Source organism: Anomaloglossus baeobatrachus, chromosome 2, assembly GCF_048569485.1.
Source record: "Anomaloglossus baeobatrachus isolate aAnoBae1 chromosome 2, aAnoBae1.hap1, whole genome shotgun sequence".
Classification (NCBI taxonomy): Eukaryota; Metazoa; Chordata; class Amphibia; order Anura; family Aromobatidae; genus Anomaloglossus; species Anomaloglossus baeobatrachus.
This window is the reverse complement of record NC_134354.1, coordinates 150785993-150807436: the sequence shown is the minus strand read 5'-3', so window position 1 is coordinate 150807436 and position 21444 is coordinate 150785993.

Below are 21444 nucleotides of genomic sequence, written 5' to 3'. Positions count from 1 at the left end.
GGCCCTGGCGGTTGCCATATCCCTCTCTGTGGGTGGTTGTCTGCTTTTTGGACTTTAGTTGGGACAGGACCTATAATCCTGCCCTCAATCGGTTGATTAGCTAGGCCGTTGGTTCTGGTCCTGGCTTCAGGGTACGAGTACCCCCTCTGTGCACGGTTTCCGGGTCGGGTCTCTGATGTCAGTACCGGCGGGCTCCAACCCTGTCCTGGTCCACCTCGGATCTCCGGCTGCCGTCTTCCCGTCGCCTGCCAACGGAGACCACCGTCTGCCACCTAGCCAAGGTATTAGGGCTCCAACCCTGGCACCGTTCAACTTGAGCTTTGCCTCCGCTGGAGCTACACCTAGCCCCAGCCTCCACTCCTCTCAATTAGAACTCCAAACTCAAACTGACACTTCTTGTTTTCCCGCCCCGGGCTGTGTAGACCCCTAGGTGGGCGTTCCCTAACCGCCTGGTCCCGCCCACTGGTGTGCCTGTCTTGCCCTGAGGGGGGTGACTAGGGTTTCAGGTCAGCTGTATGTAACCCTGTGAGGGAAGGTGTTATGCGGGGGCCTAATGTGTGACTACCTGGTTTTGCCGGGGCGACACATTCCCCCTTGGTTTAATACAGACCGTCCGCGGGCTGTCCGACCACCAACATTTATTTAACTGGAACTGAAAAGTAGAAAAAGACGAACAGTTTACAAGTATACTAACATTAAATACATTGTTTTTTCTTCCCTTACGAGAGGCACATTGCTTAAACGTTTCACATTTCAACCGGGACGGGACGGGACGGATCGGGTCCTTCTCACCGCACCCCCACCCAAAACAACCTGCCCCCTGGTGCCACAGCTAAGCACTGGTGCGTACCCCTTGCCCAAGTCCAGGACAGGTCCGGGTGTTGCCCTTACGGGCCGGGTAAAAAGTTCCTTACACGGCAGTCTTTTGTCATGGGCCCCAAGTCCATGTTCCATGGTCCGGAACCCTTGGCCTGGAGGTTAGCCACCAGTTTTCCTGGCCGACTCCACCGCAGGCCCTTCCTCCAACCAACCTCTCCAGAGGTGAAACAGTCCTGGTGGTGGGGCAACAAGAAGGTAGAAGGGGGTTTATATACAAGGCCCAAGAAAGTTTTTGGGTGGCCTCTTCCAGTCCAGAGGCCATGGTCTATAGTGACATTAAAACAGGGAAAAGCTGGGTTTTAACTGGGGAAATGGTAGCCGGAATCCGCTACCTTACTCTTTTTCTTCATGTAGGTGACAGTGGGAGGCGAGGCATGGCTGCAGTGCTCATTAACCACAATCCACTTTTTGACATCCAGGGCAAACCGCCCTCGGTCTCTACAGTGCCTGGTGTAGCTCACCTGGTCTGGATGGCCAGTTGGCAAGTGAGGGTCCACATCCCTACGGGACACAAAGATTTCGGACTCCAGTCCCGGCTCATAGATGAAACCCCACCCTTTCTGGGGGTCAAAGTAATGGACCTGACCTCTGTACGTCGGGCCCCGGACCTGGAAGGTAGCTTGGCGCAGGCAAGCCTTCTCCTTGTAGGTGCGGGCAAGCACCTCAGCCTTGCACTTTTCTCTGGAAGCTATTTCCCGGCGTAACTGCTGTTGCTGCCGCTCCCAGTACAGGGCACGGGTTCCATGCTCCACCTCCTGCTCGGGAGCCAGGCCCACTCGGATGCCGACGACAACCGGACTCTCTCTCTGCCGTGGGCCCCATCGCTCAGTGGCCTGCTGCTCTTCTCGGCAGGTACATGCCCACTGCTCCACAGCCGGGACAGGGTATTTGGGAGCGGCCGGCACCGCAGACCAGACAGACTTCCAGTCAGGTTCCGCCTCCGCTGCGGCCAGGCGGACTGCGGGAGCCGTCGCCATCTCTGTTGCGGCCGGGCGGACTGCCGAGGCCAGGAATGACGTCATCTCTGTTGCGGCCGGGCGGACTGCCGGGGCTGGGGATGTCGTCATCGGGCTTGCGGCCTGGCTCGGGGCAGGATGGGATGTCATCAGGGTTGCGGCCTGGCTCGGGGCGAAGACGGGTGCCGGGTCGGTGGTGCAGGTAAGGCCCGAGGTCCCCATTGCTGGGTCCTCTTCTTTAGACAAGACGGGTTCCGCTGCCATTATTCGGGGTAGCGGGCCGATCGGGGTGCTAGTCGAGGGCACGGGTGGTGAGGGAGGCGACGTGGTGGACGGGGGCAGGCTGGACCCCTCAGCCGAAACGGCTGGTTCCTGGGGAACATAGGGGCATGGGTTACTGCTTACCCGCTCCTCCAAGGCCATCTCCATCTCGCACGCCCGGACAGCTGCAGCCAGGCCCTTCATCTCGGTGGTCCACTGCGTCATGATGAAATGTGCCTGGGCCTGTATTCTCCGGCACATCTCCTCCGTCTGTGCTTCAATCCAGACGGCGGTCCCGGGAACGGGCCTGTCCACTTGCTGATTGTCAGACCCCTGAGACATCCTGCTGCTTGCTTGCCCAGGAACGGGATTTGGCAAAGTCCTGGTGTCCCTGCCTTTTATCTTCTTAGTTTACATGCCCCTCCCCATTGGTTTTCAACAGCAGTCTCGCGAGACCCACTGTCATTTTCGACTTCCGGTTTTGGGAGTCACTGAGTTCCACCCGCGTTCTTAGGGGGCGGGGCTTCGGCTTTGCGCCTTTTTTCGTGGAAGACGGTGACGTTGTTGTAGTTTTGGTATCAAAGATGGCGGGCAAGATGGCGGCCGTTCAAGATTTTGGAGCTCTTCACAGATTTCAAGGCATTTACTGATGGGGTAAGAATCCTGTTCGTGACGCCAGGTTTTGTCTTGCGCAGGTGGGTGCCACGTCCACTGTGGCAATAGGGGCTGCTCTAGTGACGCTCGGGTCCAGGATCATATCTGGGGGCTCGAGTGGTGACCGGACCCGGGGCTTGTGCAACCGCCCGTCCACGCACACAGTGAAAGAGGGGGTATTTACAGGAGAGATTGTCTGCGACGCCACCTGTGGGTTGCAGTGATGGGATGGTGGCACCGTCGCTGCCTCTCGGGGCCGGCGTCCGGGACCGATGGCGTTGGGGCATCAAGGTGGTATCCACTCCACGGGTAGGGGAGAGGTGTTGTCCCGGGGCCCAGGTGTGGGAGAGGAGCAGGGCTGGGGCGCTGTCGGCAGGTTGGACCGGATGACACCGGTGTACTCACAATTAGGAAGAAATCACACCAAGTCCGGATTGTAAACCAAGGCCGGATGCCGGTTGCCTGTGGAGCGGTGTGCTGGTCCCACACACGGGTTGGCAGTGTAGGGGCCCTTCCTCATGCACTCGTGTTTTTGTGGTGTATGGATTAACCCCGCGTGGAACGGGAGATATCCGCTCCCCTGCTGTTTTGGAAGAGGGAGCCATTGCCCGCAGACACTGACCCGTGAGACTTCAATGGGTTCTTGACGGACACCCTGCCCTCGCGTTGGGCTGCCAGTCTGCTCTATTGGGGCTTCTCTCTTCGGGAACAAGGCCTGGTACCTTGACCCGCTGGTTAATTAACAAGGGGTTTGAAGCTTGATTCGTCCTAGGGTCCATGTACCGAGGCCGTGCACGGGCGGGGTACATGGACCCTAGGACAAATCAAGCTTCAAGCCCCTACGACCCTGCCCCGGTCCACTTCTGGTCTCCCGCGACCGAGTCGCCATCTCCTGTGGCCCTACAGAGCCGTCTGCCACCTAGTCGGTTCCCCCATGGTCCCAGGGCTCCAACCCTGACCACTCTGCACTCCGACTCTCCTCAGCTCCAACTCAGACTCAACTCCAAACTAAACTGACTGGTTCCCTCCCCGTGTCATCTCAAGACCCCTAGGTGGGTGTTCCCATCCGCCTAGTCCCGCCCACTGGTGTGTCCTGTGTGTCATGGGGGGGCGACTAGGATTTGTGGCTGGTGTTCTCGTGTGTGATGTAAATTCCCAAGGAGGAGGAGATTTCTGTACCCTTGGTGGGGGGTACAGTCATCTGTGACTACCTGGTTTTGCCAGGGTGTCACACAAGCAATCACATTACACTATAAGGAAGCGGCCAATCCATAACCAGTTGACTCCCGGGCAGAAGAGTGTGGCATATAAACCATTTGTGGACCCAGCAATTATATTTCTGCCTTCACGTCACATAAAATCTGGGCTGAGGAAAAATTTTATGTAAGCATTGACCAAGGAAGCAGAATGTTTTCTTTTTTTGAGACAAATGTTCCCAAGAATACCCGATGCCAAGATCAAGGAAGGCATTTTTGTTGGTCCACAAATCCAACACAGCACTTGGAAGTGCAGCTGAGAAAATTGCTTGGAAATCATGACTCCGGAATGTCTGACTAAAGGTCTTGTCCTACACCCAACACGCCCCTACCCCCCAGGGTTCTTATCGAAAATAAACACAAACACTGCGTGACATTGGATATAAAGGCCACAGCAGCCCCATTTATTAGTAACAAAAACACAAGCCATATAACAATACAATTCTTCATTGAAATACCCCCGAAAAAGGAGGGGGGGTACCTGAAGGTTAACCAAACTGTTCCTTGCAACATCAGCCCACCTCCTGACCCTCAGCCGCAACACACCGACTCGAGAGCCCAGGCCAGATGTTGCCCACACCATGTCCCGCTGAGACTCAACCCAGCAAGGACCCGTTTACCAAACAATTGCACCGCTAGAGGTAACCCGCTCCGGCACTGGGTTCCGTCCTCTCCTCTGTGCAAACCCCCACCTTCAGACACCCCCCTCCTTTCCGCCACCGCGAGTGCGCATGACCCCTTGTGCGCGCGAGTCCCCCCACAACACCAAAGCCTTCTCGACCCCTTCCATAAGCCCTAAGGCCCAAATATCATTCCCCACCGAATTTAAATGGACCCCGTCCCGCCGCAACAAGTTGGCGGACGCCGCTTCCAACTCCGGGTGCCGAACAGAGACACCCCCGACCCGGGAAATAAAACGCCCAATCTCACGATTCACTTTGCTTCGTGCTCTGTTAACAGCCTCCACCGACCTGGCGCGCCGCCATGCCCGCCGCGCAACAATATCGGACCAGACGATTACTAGACCCGGGTGGGAGGACAGGAGCCGCAGGCAGTCACACTTTATATCTTGGATCAGATCCCTGGAAGCCCGGAGACTCAGGTCATTCCCACCCGCGTGTAGCACTACCACGTCCGGTGTTCTATCCAACTGTGCATGGTGGCGCCAGGTAGGCAACACTTCACTCCACAGCATATCCCTGACGCCGATCCATCGCACTGTCGCCTTTTCCCTGGGGACCGCCAACTGACGGCCGTCCGGTCGTATTCCCGCACAAAACGCACCCCAATACACGTACGAGTGACCGAGCACCCACACCAACAATGGTAAACCTACAAAACAAAAGGTGACACATGGGGGGGAAACATGTGGAAGAAAAAGGGGGTAATGAGGACCAAGCAAATACCGCCCCCGACCTGACCCCCCCCCTACAATATCTTACAACAAGGTTGGCCGGACGTAAGATCTAAAACTAGCCGAGTCCCAGCGTCCAATCTTACGGAGAGCCTGCGCGCCCAGGCCCCAACGAGCCGCCTGAGTCGCAGCCCCAATCCTAAAGGAATGCGACGCAAACTCAGCCTCGTTGAGACCGCAACACTGCAGGCACCTCCTCCGAAAGATACAGACAAATTGGTAACTGGACAAGGCCGACCCATCCTGGTGGGACAAAAGGGACCCCGGGCGGGTTCCTCTCACTTCTAAAAACGCCGACAGCCGTTTAACGGGGCACTCCGCTAGACCGGGTACACCCCACAGTTCCACCACACGACCTCTACCCAGCTGGTCCGTCTTTGACCGTCTCAAGCAACACCGCACCGCATCCACACCACATGCCACGTCCTCCAACAACAAACCTCCGTGACTCCTCGTGTTCCTGCTCACCAATTCACTAATTCTGAACGCCCCAAAGAAGGCCAAAACAAAAGCGGTCCCAAACAAATGGCATTCATACTCCGAGAAACACACACGGGGCAAAACCGACAACAGCTTGCCCAGCAGTTCAAAAGACACCGGGCGCCGAAGGTCTCGGCGCGCCCCCGCCCTACGGTAACCCTTCAACGCCTGGGGCACCCAGAAATCCTTAGTGACATCCTTCCAGCCCAATAACCTGAAAAAGAAAGCGATGCCGGCCAGCCTACCCGCAACCGCTGACCACGAAAGGCCTTCTTCCTTTGCCCTGCCCATCATGAACAAAACTAAATAAACCCTGTCACCTTCAGGTACATCACCTCCAACCTCATCAACCAACTCGAGCCAACGATCCCACACTGCATTATATCTGCGCCACGTACTGGGTGCCACCGATTGTTTGATCAATTCCCAGGCCGGCTGCAAACCAGGTCCCACAACCAGACGGGCCACACGGTCTCCTGCTGCTCCACGTCCAGCACCAGCATTCGAAAACGGTCCCACTGGAAGCGAGATAAAGCATCAGCCACGGAATTCAGAACCCCTGGCACATGTACAGCGCAGATCCACAAGTTCAACTCCAAACATTTCAACACCAAATGACGCAAGAGATCCACCACCGGGGGGGAATCAGCTGTCAACTTGTTAACACACTGAACAACCCCCAGGTTGTCGCACATAAAAGGCACCTTTCTGTCTTTCAAATCCTGTCCCCAAACCTCTATGGCCACGACAATAGGAAAAAGTTCCAACAGGGCCAAATTCCTGGTCAGACCGGAAACCCGCCACGAATCAGGCCACCTGCCGACACACCATCTCCCCCCAAAATATGCCCCAAAACCACTGGACCCCGCCGCGTCCGTATAAAGGACCAACTCATCATTGGACACCACCTCACGAAGCCACAATGACCGTCCATTATACAATTGCAAAAAACGGGACCACACTCTCAGGTCCGCCTTGTGCTCTACCTTCAAACGTACAAAATGCAAAGGGTGCGACACACCAGTAGTGGCTTGAGCCAAGCGACGGGAAAAAACTCTTCCCATCGGCAAAATCCTACACGCAAAATTCAACTTTCCCAACAGGGACTGCAAATCCCGTAAACGAATCTTCTTGGCCTCCATGGCCCTTTGAACACAACGCCTCAAATCCCCCACCTTGTCCTCCGGCAAGCGGCACTCCATGGCAACTGTATCTAGCTCAATACCCAGAAATTTTAAAACCGTAACCGGACCCTCCGTTTTTTCAGGCGCCAACGGAACGCCAAAGCGGCGAGCAACCTGTTCCACCGTCCGAAGCAAAAGGGAACACTGCGAGGATCCAGCAGGTCCCATACACAAAAAGTCATCCAAGTAATGCAACACTGAATCCAGGCCCGCCTCCTCCTTAATTACCCACTCCAAAAAACAGCTAAACTTCTCAAAATAGGAACATGAAATTGAACAGCCCATAGGCAAACAACAATCTACATAAAACTTGTCCTCCCACCAACACCCCAACCGGTGAAATCTGTCCGGGTGCACCGGTAACAGACGGAAGGCAGCTTCTACATCCGCTTTCGCCAAAAGCGAACCACGACCCAACTTCCTTAACCATTCCACCGCCTTATCAAAATGAACATACGATACTGAAACCAGCTCAGGATCAATACCGTCATTCACCGACCTGCCAGTAGGATAGGACAAATGGTGAATGAGCCGAAACTTGTTAGGTTCCTTCTTTGGGACCAAACCCAACGGGGACACAACCAAGTCAGGCAATGGAGGACCATCAAAGGGGCCCGCCATCCGTCCCAATGCCACTTCCTTCTGTAACTTCTCCGCCACTATATCACCTTGGAAGCGAGTAGACTGTAAATTTTTCAAGCGAATCTTGCCGGGCTTAACAACTGACGGTATCTTAAAACCAAAACGAAAACCTTCACTCAACAATTCCGCCGACACCCGATCCGGGTATCTACTTAGAAACGGCGCCATCCGATCTACCCTCACCGGGGTCCTCCCTTTTTGACGAAGACTCTGCGGCCTTCCCTTTTCCCTTCCGGAAGCACTTGAGATAACTGTGGGCGCCACCACAGCCCGAACACTCGTGCTTGAATCGGCAGGAGGAACCAAAGCGGCAGTTCTTTTCATTGAACTGCCAGCAAACGCCCTTTTTGGGCCCCGGCGGGGTGCCAAATGATCCGCCGCCGGAACCCCCTGGAAAGGACTGCGATGCCGACTTCGGCGCAGCCATCAGTCGCATCCATAGACTGATTTCTTTGTGGTCCCACCGTAAACTGGGTCTGACCGCTTTCCTCTGGGAAACTGCTCGTCATACCGTAGCCAAGCAGTCCCCCCATAGGTCCTATACGCTTCACAGATAGAATCCAAATAACAAAAAAGCGCCGAACAGTTATCCGGAGCCTTTTCGCCTACCACACTGGCCAGTATGACAAATGCCTGCAGCCAATTCTGAAAAGTGCGAGGAATAAGGCGATAACGCCGCCGTTCTTCCTCGTCCTTTTTGCTCTCGTCCGGTTTAACCCGATCCAGGTTAAACTTTTCCAACGGAAGCAACGAGAATATTTCAACATATTCGTCCTTCCATATTTTTTCCCTGGTCTCCTGCTTCAGGTGCGCCCCCAACGGCCCATCAAAGCAGACATACACTTCCCCTCTCGCCTTGTCATCTAAGCGAACAACATCCACTGCAGCCGCAGCTGCGGCAGCGGGAGCCGCCACCACCGGCTCACCAACCACATTGCCACTGGCAACCGCGCCGGCCGCGGGAGCCACAACATCCTGCCCCGTTGCTCCCTGCCACACCATGCTAGGGCCCCCCACGGGGGCAAACAAACCCCTAACCAACCTCAGCAACTCGGATGCCACACTGCCGTCACCCGGCACCGCATTCATGACCTGCCCACCACTCGGGCCACCAAGCAAACCACCCGTACCACCAACCACATTCAAACCCTGCACGTCACCCATATCACCAGACTCACCATCCATAGCCAAACCAGTCGTACGAGAAATAGGAAAAACTGTGGTCTTACCAGGCTGACTCCGAGAAGATCCCGAAACAGCCGTCACATGTCCACCGCGTCGCACTCCAGCCGATTCGACGTCATCAACGATATGGTCCCTTGTGTCGTCCTCGGCGACGTCCTCCTCCAAGATGGCATCATCCTCCTCACTGGACCCAGGTCACCACAGTGCGCCGCAAACCGGAAGAGGAGGGGAGGCCGGCCACGTCGCTCACCGCCCCGCTGCCTTGATGCCCGCGGCCCGACTTCCGGCCTGGGCCTCGCGACGTCCCGACTCCTGGATCCACCGCCGCACTTCCTCCACTGGGGCTCCGTCTCCGCTGCCAGCTCCTCGGCGTCATCTCTGGGCTGAGGCGCTCCGGAGGCCGCATTCTTCGCTGCCGCTTCGGAGGCAGGGGGGTCCCATCTTCAGCGCCGTCGCCGGTCCATCGCTGCAGCTGCTCCTCCATCCACCGCTGTCCACGCTGCTCCGCCATCCTCTTCATCTGTGCCATGAAGTCTTCCATCTTCAGGATCCAGACGCAACGATTCCAGTCACTGTCCAGGTAGGAATGGCCCACCCACCCTCTGACCTGCCCTATATACGACCCCCAACAGCACCACCCCCTGACCAATCACACTGACCCCTGATCCTAACTGACCCTTAGCACCACCCCCAGATTTCCCGCTCAAACTAGCTTTCTCCATTAACCCCTTATTAACCCTATGGCCTGGCATCCCTCCTAGTCATGTTGCCCTCTCTTGAGCCCCTATGGGGCAGCAGTCCGGGCTCTTCCTTTCAAGGATGTTTCTGAGAATTTCCTAGGCAAGTATCCAGCACCAAACTACTTTGAATTGGTTGATAACCTTCTTGAAGCTTACAAGGTGATTTGTACATGTCTGTAAAACTTGAGCTCATGTTTCTCAAAATTTCTACATGATGCAGAAAATCAGAAATTATATTTCTGCTTAGCTCCAATGAGTTTACCATAATCAGTCACCTCAAATTTTCAAGGAAGCAAAACTTTCGAAAAAATATGTTGTCATGTGATATGAATACCAGTATGTCATATTTTCTGTATGTAGCAGCTTAAAAACAGTCTGTATTGCCATCTAGTGTCTAACCTTTGTAATTACACATACACTCTGGATAAAGCATACTTAGCCTGAAGTGAGGAGATTGGTTAAAGCAAATCTATAACCAGATTTCATTATATAAGAGCATAATTATAGAACGCTAAGGCTATGTGCACACTTTGCGTCCTGACCAGTGCGGAAAAGAACGCACCCTCTGGCAGACGTGACGCTGCGTGTTGACAAAAAGAATGCATCCAAAACGCATGTATTTTGGATGTATTTTGCATGCATTTTACTTGCGTTTTGGATGCATTTTTGTCAGTGCGTTTCCCCGGCAATTCAGCTCTGCTAAATGTCCGCTGAAAGCAGACAGAGTCGGGCGATGAGAATGAACTCGGATGAACTGCACCCGACTTCATTGTCATCCCGCGGCTCTGTCTCTGTGTACTATCATGAACTCAGATGAACCTCCGAGGTCAGTGCCAGGACACAGGAGTCCGCAGCAGTGACGTCAGAGCTTCTCCCGATTTCACTGACATTGCGTGTCTCTCTCTGTGTGGCAGCCTGATTTGCGGTTACACGTGACGTGAAGGACTCACCTGTGATTGCAAATCCCCTGATTGACTAGTGAGCCGTGCGATCGGCTGTGCTTCCACTCAGGTTACTCGCGGCCACAGCTACAGATCTCCACCTGAGAGCGGTGGCCGCGGGTAACCTCAGTGACAGCAGAGCTGATCGCGGACTCACTTCAGTTGCTGCATGGAGCTCACAGGAGTGGCGGTGTTCTACTGCCGCTCCTGTCAGTATATGGATTATGCTGGACCTGGAGGTGTTTTTGAAGGATTAATAAAGTGGTGAAAGAGGGTTTTTTTTGTCTTTCATTACAAATAAAGGATTTTTTGGATGTGTGTCTTTATTTTCTTAAACTTACAGGTTAATCATGGAAGGTATCTCGGGGAGATGCCTGCCATGATTAACCTAGGACTTAGTGGCAGTTATGGGCTGCTGCCATTAACTCCTTATTACCCCATTTGCCACCGCACCAGGGCAATTCGGGATGAGCTGGGTAGAGTCCCGGGACTGTCGCATCTAATGGATGCGGCAATTTCGGGTGGCTGCTGGTTGATATTGTTAGGCTGGGGGGCTCCCCATAACGTGGAGCTCCCCATCCTGAGAATACCAGCCTTCAGCCATGTGGCTTTACCCTGGCTGGTATCGAAATTGGGGGGGACCGCACGTCGTTTTTTTTTTTTAATTATTTATTTATTTTTTTAACTGCTCGATATAGACATGCCCACCGGCGGCTGTGATTGGTTGCAGTGAGGCAGCAGTCACTCAGTGTGGGGGCGTGTCTGACTGCAACCAATCATAGGCGCCGGTGGGCGGGGGGAGCAGTGAATATGAGATGGATTAATGAGCGGCCGGCATTTTCAAAAGAGAAGAAGCCGCCACAGTGTGAACGCCATGCAGCGCCGTGCCGGTGATCGGGGATCAGTGAGTATGAGAGAGGGGGTGGGAGGGAGAGACAGACATAGATAGGGAGAGACCGACATAGATAGAGAGAGAGATAGAGATAGAGACTGACCGACAGAGAGAGAGAGACCGAAAGACCTGCGTTTATTATGTCAAAAACATATGCAGATCGCTAGTGAAACGCATTCTTTCTTGAAAAATATGCGTTTAGACATTTCTCATTGACCTCAATGTTATTAAAACGCTGCCAAAATGGCAAAAACAATTGACATGCTGCTTCTTCCAACGCAGGGATTTTGACAAATTTTCCACAACTAAAATGCAGCGTTTGTAAATGCATCGTGCGAACAAGAAATCCCTATTTCCCATAGACTTTGCCTGGAAATCAAAGCGCATGCAATTTTGCTTTAAAACGCTGCAGCTCAAAACGCTGCGGAAACGCATGAGAAAAAGCAAAGTGTGCACATAGCCTTATAAATAACCTCATAAGGCTGATGAAATTGTATTGAACATTCATGCCAGGTTTGCTTTATAATCTTTTTTTAAATGTTCCCTTCCTGCACTAAAGGCAGTATATTTGTTATACTCATTTTAATGCAAGAGTTGCTAGAACTTAATTAACAAAGTGCACATTTTAAGATAATGATTATATTGCTATTCTGACATGGATTTTCAAAGTAAGTACACCAGCCTCTTCAAGTCTAATCAATTTAATAAGGTTTGCATGTTGTATTGTGAAATCTGAGGACAGATACAAGCTCTGTTCACATCGGCAAAGCAATTTCTATTCACAATCACAACTAAATGTTGCATCCATCGCACAATGGACACATGTACATGACAGACCCCATTGCTTGATAAGGGGTTTGGGTTCCACGAAGGAGTCAGTTGATATTTTTTTTAAAAAATATTACTGCATAAATCAGTTTTTGTCAACGTAGGGACTCCGAATGCGGCCTTGAAGGTGATTCTACTAGTTTTATTTTTTTCGTTGACTTTTGTGGGTATTTGGAATAAGATGGAAACAACACAGTAGGCAGAACCACTGAAGAGTAGATAGAAAACAATGAAGGAGAACATGCCGGAAACAAGAAGTAAAGGATCAGAGGAGACATAAACAGAGAACAATACAGTGGAGAAGATGTGAAGGTGACTCATGAAAAGAAAGTCACATAAAAAAGATGGGTAGTGAATTCAATGGGAAAAGTGAGCACATAGGAATAAGGCTGTTTCACATATCCGGATTTTGCTGTCAGGCATAATCCAGCAAAAAACTGATGCAACCGATCCGGCGAAAAAATGAATCAGTTTTTTTCATGCGTTCCTTCCGTTTTTTGACAGATCCGTGGTGCTACTGAGCACGCGCAGCTCCAAAAACCGGATCCGTCATTGGATTCCGTCATATGCTGGATGATGACGGATCCGGCACCCATAGGCTTTCATTGTAACTTACGCCGTACGGCGCCGCATCCGACGCCATACGGTTTTTCATCGGAGACAATAAACGCTGCAAGCAGCGTTCCATTCGGCCGCCGGATCAGCTATTTACACCAGATCCGGCAAAAGCCGGATGCAACGCAAGGCTATGCGGCACAATCCGGCGCTAATACAAGTCTATGGGGAAAGAACGGATCCAGTGGCAATAAACACTGGAACCGTTCTTTCCGGTGTTTACCGGAGTGTGCCGCATGGCGAAAAATGGATGTGTGAAAGCAGCCTAAGGCCTCTTTCACACGTCCGTTAAAAACCACGCACGTTTTTCATGGACGTGTCAGAAGTGCATTTTGCCCTCCGTGAACCGTGTTTATGGATCACGTGTGTTCTCCGTGATAACACACAGAGAACGGAAACTTTCTTCTCACCTGTCCCTGGCGTCGCTGTCCGTGGTGCTGATCTTCGGTCTCCGGTCCTGTCGACTCCCCGCTGCTGCTGCTTCCGGCCACAGTGAAGTGAATATTCAATGAGCGGCGGTCGGCAGCAAGTGACAGCAGCGGCAGAGACAGGAGGGCAGGAGAAGGTGAGTAATGTTTTGTTTTTTTTTCCTCACAGACACATGTCTTCTCTCCGGTGCGTGTCACATGGAACACATCCGTGTGGGCCGTGTGTGTTATGTTTGACACGTTTGCATTCCGTGTGACACCCGTGATGCCGGAGAGAAAACGGACATGTCGGCATGAGAAACATACGGACACACGTAAGTACGGAACGGACACACGTTCCGTGCGCAAACACTTACGTGTGTCCAAAACCATAGGAGTACCTAGGTTTACGTGTGTACATGTCTCCGATACGTGAGAAAACTGCCAAACACGTACCGGAGACACGTGCATGTGAAAGAGGCCTAAGACAGTGGACAGTTCTATGTACGAGATTAAAGAGCAGTGAAAAGGAGGCATAAATAACACACCGAAACAGATCTAGTAGATCGACCATTGATGGATGCAGGTATTTATGAACAGGACAATCAGGATATAATACAAAGAGCGCGGAGCATAGTGTTTACTGAAAAAAAGACTAAAAAAAATCCACTGAGGAATCATGTACAGAAAATCCATGTTCAGAATGAGGAATCACAAGAAGAAAATCAGCATTGCAACATGAAAGGTGCTACAGATTTATAATCCACAGCACTTACATTTATACTGGGGATTAGAGATGAGCAGACCGGTTGAAATTAAGTTTCAGCCAGACTTTAGATAAAGTTCAGTTTGGGACCCGGGCTTGACCTGAACCCCATTGGAAGTCAGTAATTGGGCAGTTCTGCAGCCAGCCATACACAGATCACTTCCGGGGTCAGGTGGGAGGGGTTTTTCCATTTTTTTTTTTTTGGTGCACACTATATTTGATCATGCTGTTCTTACTCCCAGTGTGAGCCAATCGAACACTGCAAGCGGCCCGCACTGGGCTGAGCACTGAGCATACCTGAGCAGGGTGATGCTCGCGCAAGTGGTTGCATACGTAAAACACTCGAACTCTGTTTGTTTGTAAAGTCTGTGTTTTTAACGAACACCGAACCTCGAGTTCGCTCATCTCTACTGGGGATATCAGTGTAGAATTCGCCCTGTGCAATGGAACGGGTTAATGTACAGGAAACCTGGACCCCTGTAGCTAAATCCTGATTTCCATTATTTTCCTGTGTTTTTTTTTTTGTAAAAAAATCGCAGCACATTGTGTATGGTTGCATAAAACGACCAAGACTTCCAAAACAAAGAAATGGGTGCGAGAAAAAAATTGCACACTCGCATAGAGTTTTAGTGTGATAGTAGACCAACCTAAAACACTATATAAATCTGTAATCGCTGTAATTGTACTGACCTGAGGAAAGCTGCCTAATCATAATCACTTATATCACAAAGTGAACACGTAAAAAATAGTAATAAAGCCAGTTCTTCAACTGCTTATGATTTTTTTCTGCCTCCCAAAGATTGTAGTAAGGCTCAGATCACATTTATCCTGCGCTAAATGCTGAGTGCTTACACCAGGGATTACGTATAGATCTCTGAAAAACATGCTTCTGACAAAATGTCCACTTGAAAATTCATTGTAATGAGGCAAAGGCAGTCACTTTGAACTCTCATCTGGCCTGTGGTCTGGTGGTGTCCATCTTTTTACTTGTTTTTTTAGCCATGCACAAAAGTGTGGCCAACAACAGTTTTTGCACCTAGACGGACACTGCTGAACAGAGACCAGAATCCAGGAAAACTCTGCTGCCTCATTATAGTTAATGGATACATCGGTGGTTTCACCTGAATCACTTATTTTGGAGATATGGATGGAAACTCTTATGTAAGAGCTCAGCATAAAGCACAGGCTAAATGTGAACTGGTCTAAAATCTTCTACAGTATATTCAAATTGCCACCAATAGCAATCAACTAAAACAACAAAAAAAATCCCAATTCAGGTTCAATTTCTGTTAATGGAAATAGAGGGGGCTTCCATGTTACTAGTAGCACAAAGGCCCGGGAACGTGCTATGGCTCCCCCAAAAACAAAACTACAGTCATGGCCAAAAGTTTTGAGAATGACACCAAAATTATATTTTCACATGATCTGTTGCCCTCTGGTTTTTAATTGTGTTTGTCTGATGTTTACATCACATATAGAAATATAATTGCAATCATATTATGAGTACCAAAAGGTTATATTGACAGTTAGAATGAGTTAATGCAGCAAGTCAATATTTACAGTGTTGACCCTTCTTCTTCAGGACCTCTGCAATTCTCCCTGGCATGCTCTCAATCAACTTCTGGACCAAATCCTGACTGATAGCTGTCCATTCTTGCATAAGCAATGCTTGCATTTTGCCAGAATTTGTTGGTTTTTGTTTGTCCACCCGTCTCTTGATGATTGCCCACAAGTTCTCAATGGGATTAAGATCTGGGGAGTTTCCAGGCCATGGACCCAAAATCTCTATGATTTGTTCCATGAGCCATTTAATGATCACCTTTGCTTTATGGCAAGGTGCTCCATCATGCTGGAAAAGGCATTGTTGGGCGCCAAACTGCTCTTGGACAGTTGGGAGAAGTTGCTCTTGGAGGACATTCTGGTACCATTCTTTATTCATGGCTGTGTTTTTAGGCAAGACTGTGAGTGAGCCGATTCCCTTGGCTGAGAAGCAACCCCACACATGAATCGTTTCAGGATGCTTAACAGTTGGCATGAGGCAAGACTGGTGGTAGCACTCACCTCTTCTTCTCCTAATAAGCTGTTTTCCAGATGTCCCAAACAATCGAAAAGGGGATTCATCTGAGAAAATGACTTTACCCCAGTCCTCAGCAGTCCACTCTCTGTACCTTTTGCAGAATATCAGTCGGTCCCTGATGTTTTTTCTGGAGAGAAGTGGCTTCTTTGCTGCCCTCCTTGAAACCAGACCTTGCTCAAAGAGTCTCCGCCTCACAGTGCGTGCAGAAGCACTCACACCAGCCTGCTGCCATTGCTGAGCTAGCTCGGCACTGCTGGTAGTCCGATCCCACAGCTGAAACAGTTTTAAGATACGGTCCTGGCGTTTGCTGGTCCTTTTTGGGCGCCCTGGAGCCTTTTTGGCAACAATGGAAGCTCTCTCCTTGAAGTTCTTGATGATGCGATAAATTGTTGACTGAGGTGCAATCTTTGTAGTTGCGATACTCTTCCCTGTTAGGCCATTTTTGTGCAGAGCAATGATGGCTGTACGTGTTTCTTTAGAGATAACCATGGTTAACTGAAGAGAAACAATGATACCAAGCACCAGCCTCCTTTTAAAGTGTCCAGTGGTGGCATTCTTACTTAATCATGACTGATTGATCGCCAGCCCTGTCCTCATCAACACCCACACCTGTGTTAATGGAACAATCACTAAAACAATGTTAGCTGCTCCTTTTAAGGCAGGAATGCAATGATGTTGAAATGTGTTTTGGGGGTTAAAGTTCATTTTTTTAGCTAATATTGACTTTGCAAGTAATTGCTGTTAAGCTGATCACTCTTTATGACATTCTGGAGTATATGCAAATTGCCATTAGAAAACCTTAAGCAGTAGACTTTGTAAAAATTAATATTTGTAGCATTCTCAAAACTTTTGGCCATGACTGTCGAAGCACAAGTTTGGCATAATCTATAGGCACTAGAACATAATAGTCCCTAAAAGGGCTTATTTGCAATTTTTTTAAATTTGCAACATTCACTGAGTCCATGGGTGTTTTTTTCCAGAGACTATATTGTTATTAGACCCATAGATGAATTCCCAGAGTGGTGTAATTTCCAATTTGTGGACACTTTAAGGGGTTTCTGCGGTTTTGTCAGTTAGAGGCTCTGCAAATGGAGGCCACAAACTAATCTAGGAAAATCTGTGCTCCAAAAGTCTATTGACACCCATTCCCTCCTGAGCCATGTGGTGTGGCTAAAAAGAATAGTACAGTAACACGTGGGGTATTGCAATGTTTAGGAGAAATTGTATAACACATTATGGGGCATTTTTTTTTACCTATTCCCCATGTGAAAATTGGAAATTTGGGGTTAAAACAACATAATAGTAGTAAAAATGTAATTAGTTTTTGTTCATCGCCCAATACTATAACATTTTATGACACACTTGTGGTGTCAATATGCTCACTGCAGCCCTGGGTTAATTCATTGAGAGGTACAATTTGTAAACTTGGGTCAATTTTGGGGGATAAGATGAGCCAGCGTTTCCTCACTAGACCTTTGACTAACTGAACTTCCCCCACATACCACTCCAACACCCCGCCTATTCCCTCTTCCACGACAACATTGTTGTGATTTACTCCTCATGGTTAATGTACCCTTCCCCTTTCAAACATGTTTCCCAACCCTATGCCCACACCTGTCAGACACCTGACAAAAGATAAATTATTTATTTCCTGCCTGAGTTGGCAATATTGTGAAGGCACTAAAATGTACCACTATCTACGAATGCGGATCAGTGAATAATTTAGAGCAAACACAGTAAAGTGTCAAGAAGACCTTTTTAGCTTGTTCAATAGCAAATTTTCAGCAGGCATCGCTAACAATACCTTTACATGGTTTTCACTGTATAATTTTGAGGAGGCAATGAAAGTCGCAAAGAAATACTTTTTAGAAACTTCCTTAGCACCTTTTTAGGCCAGACACTAACAAGCAACAATACCTATAACTGTGTTTGCAAAATTTTGACCAGGCAATTAAAATTGCCAAGAACCACTTTTTAGATACTTCACTAGCCACTGTTTTAGGCCAGACACTAACAAGTAAGAATACCTATAACTGTGTGTGCAGAATTTTGAGCAGGCAGTAATACGTAGCAATACTTATTTGCATGCTTCAGTGGCAACTCTTTAGCAGGCACTACAAGTACCAATCCCTATTTTGATCATGATATATGCAGATTTGTGGCACACACACCTTTCCCTACATTGCACGTCCCTATTGTAAACTATTGCTCTCCTATCTATCTCAGCTACCTAGCATTAAACCCTTAGCTAAGCTCACTGTCTAGCAGCCCTGGCAGCAGCAGCTTCCCTAATATGTGACATTCACAAAATGCCGATGAAGCAACATGTCCACGATTTATATGCAAACTGCATGTCACTGGATCCTGTTTTTATGGATTACAACGCATGCCACCGCTAGTGACCTGAACGCTTTCTTACTGGATCCATTGAACGGATCCTGCAAAAAAACGGACCGTTCACTTGCGTTTCCATGCGTTTGGGTCCTGTTTTCCTGCTTAGTTTTGATGGATCCGTTTATTCTATGTCATCTGCCATTCAGCTCTGCTACATGGCCGGTGACAGCAGCCACAGACAGAGCGATGTAGCAGAGCTGAATAGCCGCTGACAGCAGACACAGACAGAGCCGCACGATCAGAATGAAGTCGGATGAACGTCACCCGACTTCATTGTCATCCCGCGGCTCTGTCTGTGACATGGCCTGATTTTCGGTCACCGGTGAAGGTCTCACCGGTGACCGCAAATCCCCTGAATGACCGCAGTGAGCCACGCTATCAGCGGTGCAGTCACTGAGGTTACCCGCGGCCACAGCTGCAGTCCTCCTGCTGAGATCTGTGGCCGCGGGTAACCTGAGTGACAGCTCCGCTGATAGCGCGACTCACTTCAGTCGCTGTGGGGAGCTCACAGAGAGCGGTCATGGTCTGTGACCGCTCTCTGTCAGCTTCTGATATAGCAGAGCTGAAAGCGTCATGGGACCTTTTTGGATTACGTCAGACATGGAAGGGTATTTGGGGACTTTAATAAAGTGGTGAAAGAGGTTGTTGTTTTTTGTCATTTATTACAAATAAAGGATTTTTGAATGTGTGTTTTTATTTTCTTTAACTAACAGGTTAATCATGGACGGTATCTTGGAGAGACATCTGCCATGATTAACCTAGGACTTAGTGGCAGCTATGGGCTGCTGCCATTAACTCCTTATTACCTCGATTGCCACCGCACCAGGGCAATTCGGGATGAGCTGGGTAGAGTCCCGGGACAGTCGCATCTCATGGATGTGGCTATTCTGGGCGGCTGCTGGCTGACATTTTTAGGGTGGGGGGGCTCCCCATAACGTGGAGCTCCCCATCCTGAGAATACCAGCCTTCAGCCATGTGGCTTTACCCTGGCTGGTATTAAAATTGGGGGGAACCGCATGCGTTTTTTTTTTTTTAATTATTTATTTATTTATTTTACTTCATGATATAGACCCGCCCACCGGCAGCTGTGATTGGTTGCAGTGAGACAGCTGTCAATCATCGTGGGGGCGTGTCTGACTGCAACCAATCATAGGCGCCGGTGGGCGGGGAAAGCAGGGAATACGAGATGGAATAATGAGCGGCCGGCTTTTTCAAAAGTGAAGAAGCCGCCAGAGCAGTGTGAACGCCGTGCAGCGCCGCGCCGGTGATCGGGGATCAGTGAGTATGAGAGATGGGGTGGGAGGGATAGACCGACATGACCAGAGAGAGAATAGAGACCAAGAGGGAGACCGACCGACAGGGAGAATAGAAACTTTAAATTAATTAAAAAAAAATTAGCTAAACCAATAGTTAGCTAATGAAGAGATACAGAGATATATAGATCGAGAGACAGAAAAATATAGATAAATAGATAGATAGATGCGTAGAAATATATATAGATAGATAGATAGGAAGTGAGCTAGATTATGGAAAGAAATATATATAGATCGGTAGATAGATAAATAGATAAGTTGATTTTAAATTTTAACAAAAATTTAAAAAAGGAAAGTTAGATACATTGCTATAGATAGATAAAGATAGATGAGGGAATATTGATAGATATAATGTTAAATATAAATATAGATATATTTAACATTATGTATATATATATATATATATATACATACATACATACATATATACATATATATATATATATATATATATATATATATTTATATTTATATATTTTATGTTTAACTAAAGATTGTGAAGATCTAGATAGAAAACTATCTGCTTCAGACAATGTGTGCAACGGCAAAAAGGATCATTCCAGCCGCTGGCAACTGCAAATGTGAAAAATATATACGCCGCCCATTGAAATACATTGCAGCTAGTGCTGCAATGTACAGGATGCGGTGAGCTGCTGTTTTTGGTCTGAGACAAAAAAACGCTGCACGTTGCGTTTTTGAAAGATGGTTAAAAACTGCAACTCACTGGATCCTGATTTTGCCACATGCAAACGGATGCAAATGCATGTTGCTGCGAGACCATTGACAATGCATTGAGCAGACAACAGATCCGGCAACATGCAGTTTGCGTTTTTTTGCTGACAGGCAGAATACCGCTGATGTGAAACCAGCCTAAGGAGAGGCTCCTCGTTCCTGCAGTGTCACACGTACCGATGTGTGCTGCCGCAGGAACGAGGAACAACTTCGTTACTGCTGCAGTAAAGATAATCGAGAATGGACCCCCATGTCACCGATGAGCGATTTTGCACGTTTTTGCAACGATGCAAAATCGCTCAAAGGTGTCACATGCAACGTCATCGCTAAAGCGACCGGATATGCGTCACAAATTCCGTGACCCCAACGAGATCGCTTGAGCCATGTCGCAGAGTGTAAAGTGGCCTTAAGGCTACTACTGAATTTGAAATTAGCGCACCTTTACCGAACAGATTCACTCCTCTCTAATCAGCACTCAAAGAGATATAACTGTGTATTGTGTGTGCTGTTTTATAAGACGGTATATAACATCTACTAAATAACCTGCAGGAAAATGTGCCTCTAATTGTAGTTCCCATTACCTCTATGAGTGAAGGGTGTGTGTATTCAGGGCCGTATTTACCATTAGGCACCCGTGGTCCGGTGCCTAGGGCGGCAGATTGTGAGGGGCGGCACCTTCTGGCAGCAAAAAAAAAAAAATTTTTTTTTTTTTTTTACATTTTTTTTTTGTGGCTGCCGAGCACAGGGAGCTGATTGACCCCGGAACTGCCGGCGCCTGCACTTCCGGGGTCACAGGCGCGCGTCAATCAGCTCCTTCCTCTGTGCTGC